Genomic DNA, 5,681 nt, shown 5'->3' on the forward strand with positions numbered 1-5,681 from the left:
TTTATTTATTTATTTATTTATTTATTTATTTATTTATTTATTTATTTGACAGAGAGAGAGAGACAGCCAGGGAGAGAGGGAACACAAGCAGGGGGAGTGGGAGAGGAAGAAGCAGGCTTCCTGCTGAGCAGGGAGCCTGATGCGGGGCTCAATCCCAGGACTCCAGGATCACGCCCTGAGCCGAAGGCAGACGCTTAACGACTGAGCCACCCAGGCGCCCTGATTTAGTATTTCAAATCTATAATTAATCACAGAACAAAAAATAAACAGTCCCACTGAGACCCACGATCGACAGTGAATGGCTGTTGCCTTCCGCACCTGCCGGCTTCTCGGGGTAGACGCACCTCGTCTGTAATGCAGAGCTGCCCTCACTTCGCCAACACCCGGATTCATAAAGTGGATGTCCTGGGACATAATTCAATACAGTTTAAGTAACTCTCTTTACAAAGAAACTTAACACTAATTTCTTTACAAGAGGAGCTGCCATTTGGTGATCGAAATGTGGCCTAACTTCTAAGAATGATTTTACAAGCAATTTCTCAAAAGTGTGTCCAGATTAGGGCCAGGATTCTGGGAAGATGTTGACAACAGAAGAAGCTTCGGGGTTTTTTGTGGGTTTTTTTTTTTAAAGATTTTTAAGATTATTTATTTATTTGAGAGAGAGAGCACAAGCAGGGGAGGGGCAGAGGGAGACGACCGGGATTCTGCCCCAGGACCCTGGTATCATGACCCGAGCCGAAGGGAGATGCTTCACCGACTGAGCCACCCTGCTGCCCCAGAAGCGTCCTTTTAAATGTCTTCCGATTCCCACGTATAAATAACCAAAAACTGATGAACCACATTCACAGTAGAACTGGTGATAAACCATCTGCACGAAGGACGGAAACGGCGGCCGATGGATCAGCCAGCTGCAGCCACGGCTTGGAGCCAGTGTCCAGCCTGCGGACAGGAGGGGGACCCTCTGCGTGGCTGCCGAAGGGCCCAGCAGCGCAGGCGCTCACGGCTGGTGGCTGAGCCTGGGGCGGGCTTGCTCGCTCCAGCCCCGCGCGGGGGCTTACAGGAGCTCTAAACGCCAGAGCAGTCTAGACCCTGTGAAACCTCAGGATGAAGAGTGCAGGTAAACCCGAACGTGGTAAACAGGACAGAGAAGAGAGAAAGCAGCTCACAGGGAGCGGGCGAGCCGCTGCGTATCACGAGTCAGAGACGCCGATCTGAAAAGCCCCCACTCCGTCCGCTGTAGCTACAGGACGTCCTGGAAAAGCCAGGACGATGGAGACAGTGAAAGATCAGTGGTTGCCGGAGGGTAGAGGGAGGGAGGGATGCACGGAGCGCAGCGGCTCCCTTGGGCGGCGAAGCTGTTCTGTGCATCTGTGTCGTGATGGAGGGCTGTCATTACACGCTCGTCCAAACTCCTAAGACGAGCCACAGCAGGACTGAACTCTCATGTGACCTGGGGTCTCTGGGGGTTAATGATGTGTTGGTCGGGGGTCACCTTTTCTACGAAAGGCCCCCTCGGGTGGAGGGTGTCGATAGCAGAGGAGGCCGCAGGTGAGCGGGGCAGGGGACCCACGGGAAATCTCTATACCTTCTGCTCAACATTTCTGTGAACCCTAAAACTGCTCTCATAAAGTCTTTGAGAAGGAAGTGGGTGTGTTTCTTTTCATTACTGTGAAACGTTGCCACAGATTTAGGAACGTACAAGACATGTACTATCTCACAGTTTCTGGATGCTCTCGGCCGGTTCTCTGTCCCGAGTCTGACACTAGGGTTTCAGCCGTCTGGGCTCTTACTGGAAGATTCCAGGAAGGATGCCCTTCCCTGTCCATTCAGGTCGTGGCAGGGCTCTGTGCTTGTGGCTGTAGGACCGAGGGTCCCATCTCCCAGCATCTGTTCCGCAGCTCGCTCTCTACCTGCAGGCTAGAGCCCGCAGACCTTCCCTGGCGTGTGGCCCTCTTCATCTCCTCGTGTGGGCTGAGTCCTGCTCACATCTCCTGTCTCTGTCCTCTCTGCTTCTACCTCATCTCCTTCCTCCAGCTGGAGAATGTCCTCTGCTTTTATGGGCTCATGTGACTAGATTGGGTTTAGATAATCTCCCTGTGTTTTGTTTTATGGTTGATAAACGTTCTTATGTCTGCAGAGTGCATTTTGCTGCATAACATACCTGGGCAGAGTTTCCAGGGACTGGGATGCAGACCTCTGTGGGGGAGCACTCAGCCCGCCCAGTGTGCGAGGGGCACAGGGCTCGGAAATCTCGGGAAGCAAGCTGCTGTTCAAAAACAGCAGAAGAGGGAGCTCTGTGACATTAGGAAACTTTCCCCGAACTCTGTTTCCTTCTAGAAGTTCAGAGAAAATAAATTCAGGTAAAACAGACAACAGAATAGTACCACATGGCCTTTTTTTCAAAACAAACTGAAGAACAAAAATATGATACAGGATGGGGAAGAAAGATATTCAACAGAATGAGAGAAATTCAGAAAGGAGGTGATAAAACTGAGGTTTCAGAAATAAAACAAATGTAGCCCAAGAAATAAACACAACAGAGCATGCTTCAGAGGACGCAAGAGTTGGAATAGGGCGATACACCGAATATGAGAGAGAGAGGAAGTGATTCAGAGTCACACAAACAGGACAGGCAATTCAACATGACCATAGTCGAGGTCTCTGGAAGAATTAAAAATGGGTCCAGGGAGCAGAAAGGAGGCACGCACAACAGTAAGTCAAGAAAGCCATTGGAGTGTGTTTGAAATTACATGTTGAGAGCACAGTGAGTCCCTGAGACCACCAGCCCAGAATGACCAGCGTCAAGCTACATTCTGGTACGATGACCGCACTTTAGAAAAACGCTGATTTGGCTTCTAGGCGAAAGTGGCCAGTGATTCCTAAGGGACAGACAATCAGGTTACTGTCAGGCCTTTCCTGATTCAGGAGGTGGGGTCCAGGAAAGAATACCAGCCAGGGACTCACCTTCCAACACAAGGGGTACGGACAGAGTGTGAACAACAAACCAGGGCTCAGGGACACGGTTCCCGAGACCTCTGTCTGAAGGAGCTTTCAGGGAACGTGCGCCTGAGTCCAGAGCGAACAGAGGACCCTCAGCAGAGGCATTAAATGAATCGTTCCTTCTAGAGCTCAGACCGCAGGATTTTCGTGGGGACCGTGTAGAATATGGTCGTACGCGCACACGGAATACGGTCCGACTGCCAAGAAATAGAAGGGGGAGGAAAAGCACGTATGCCAAGAATAAAAATAAAGAACAAAGAACCACATTCCAGGGGTGATAGGGGTGACAGCGGTATTGGGATAGTCGTTTTGAGACGGTTACGTACGTAAGGGGGGATAAAGTAAATGGATATACGTGGGAACATACATCGTTTATATATAAGTGTAAAAAGATAACATCATCTTAATAGATTTCCTGAAGGAGGTGATGCTTAGTGACTGCATGACGCCCCCGAGTCCGATGTGTACGCATGTGGGCGACACCACGGTAACCCTGGGTTCAGTCCACACGCCTGCTGAGCAGCGTGACCCCTTCCGTCCCCACTTCCTCGCCCCTCACAGACAGACAGTCTGCACATCCTAACGATTCTGCCTCTGGGGGGAGGGTCCTCACATGCGCCCTGTCCTCTCCGTCCGTCCTCACAGCACCTGGACTCTGCGGTCGTCCCCTGACTGGTCTCCTGCATCTCCAGCCCAGTCTTCACACGGCAGGGGGTGTCTATAAAAAACGCAGGAGTACCGGCTCCGTGGCTGAACGCGTCGGTGGCTTCCTGGAGTCTCGCAGTGGCGAGGACACCGTCAGGGATGCAGCCAGGCTGAGTCGTGAGCCCTGAAGGCCCACCAGCGTCTTCCCACTTTCTGAGCCTCCAGCCCCCGGCTTCCCCGGGCTCCGCACACGGACAGCGGCTTCGAGGCCATCGCACTGATTGTTTTCTCCTTCTACGGTGCATTCTCTCCCCCTGCCTGTCTCGCCCCTCGGTTTCCACTGAAGCCTCACTTTCTCCTGAGGAAGACTGCGAGATCCTGACCCCGGACCAGAGACATGGCCTGAGTCTGTCGCTCCCGCGTTCCGGGGAGCGCTGAGCCCTGGTAATTACGTTTTCGATGCCAGTCTTCCCACTGACATGGCAGTTCCATGAAGAGCCCTGTCTGCCCACTTCCCATGTGATCCCCATTTCCCATCACAGAGCAGATACTGATCAAACACTCGCTGAACGATGAGGGAACCGTGTCTAAGTAGACAGGACAGGGGCGTGAAACAGTCTGCTACCGTCCTCATTCTAATCTTCGCAGTTAGTAAAACCGAGTGTGAAGTCCTCTCTTTTATATCCTCGGGAATATTGTTTATAGGATATTTCCACATTCATGGTCATTAATCTGCCTCTCAACTTTTTAAATTAAAACTTTTCCAGGGGCGCCTGGGTGGCACAGCGGTTAAGCGTCTGCCTTCGGCTCAGGGCGTGATCCCGGCGTTCTGGGATCGAGCCCCGCATCAGGCTCCTCTGCTATGAGCCTGCTTCTTCCTCTCCCACTCCCCCTGCTTGTGTTCCCTCTCTCGCTGGCTGCCTCTATCTCTGTCAAATAAATAAATAAAATCTTTTAAAAAAAAAAACTTTTCCAGGCAGGTCATTTAATTTACATGCAAAATATTTCATTCATCCCACCCTAACTTCGAACCACAGTAAAAGCTGGTTAACAGGATCCTCCATTAGTTCGTAATGAGTCTATGTTCTGCTCCTAACAGACCAGGTAAACCACAATGGGGAAAAAAGTCTATTATCATTAATTTTACAAAAATGTAAACAAAACCACAAGTCGTATCCCAGAGTCAGCCCAGTTTTCTACATTGTCTATATTTGAGGTTGTTTGGAATAATGACCCTATGGTCCTGTGCAGTCCCAAGTTATGAAAAAAATGGATTTAATTATCTTGGCCCAAAGGTTGATAAAATCTTCCATGAAGTAACAGAGGTTAACGCACAAAACAAAATGAACAAATTCTTGGACTAGTCACTAAGTTAACCACAAAAATAAATTAACCAGAACTTCTCCCTTCGGAGCATTCTGGGAACCTTTGAACTCCTCTTTTACATGTTATTCTACATTTCCTAATTGCCTCTGGCACCCCGGATGATTTATATGTGTTTATTTTCCCACATAAGTTTTATAGCTGTATGTGAGTGATTATGTGGTTTCTGGTGTGAAGTCAGGATTTCCTAATAAACCATTGTTTTAACTTCTGAAAAATCACATTGGATCACAGAGTCACTTTGCTGTGTAGACGGTGTGTTAGACGTGAGCCACCCCTTGCTAAATACACCATGATTTCTCAGTGTGTATCTTTGTTTCTAAAGATTTTATTTGTTTACTTAAGGGAGAGATAGTGAGACATAGAGCAGGCACGAGCAGGGGGAGAGAGGGAGAAGCAGACTCCCCGCTGAGCAGGGAGCCCGACGCGGGACTCGATCCCAGGACCCCGGGATCATGACGCGAGCCGAAGGCAGACGCTTCGCCGACTGAGCCCCCAGGCATCCCTGTGTATCATTTTTATTTACTCTTCCCTCAACCAGGTCAAGGCTGTGTAGTTACTGAGCTTTGGCGTGTCGTGCTATTCGGCTGCCTACTTCCCCGCCTTCCTTGACATCATGGAAGTGTAAGTCTAGATGGGTGCGTCTGTTTCAG

This window comes from Ursus maritimus, unplaced genomic scaffold, assembly GCF_017311325.1.
Source record: "Ursus maritimus isolate PB19 unplaced genomic scaffold, ASM1731132v1 scaffold_16, whole genome shotgun sequence".
NCBI classification, from domain to species: Eukaryota; Metazoa; Chordata; class Mammalia; order Carnivora; family Ursidae; genus Ursus; species Ursus maritimus.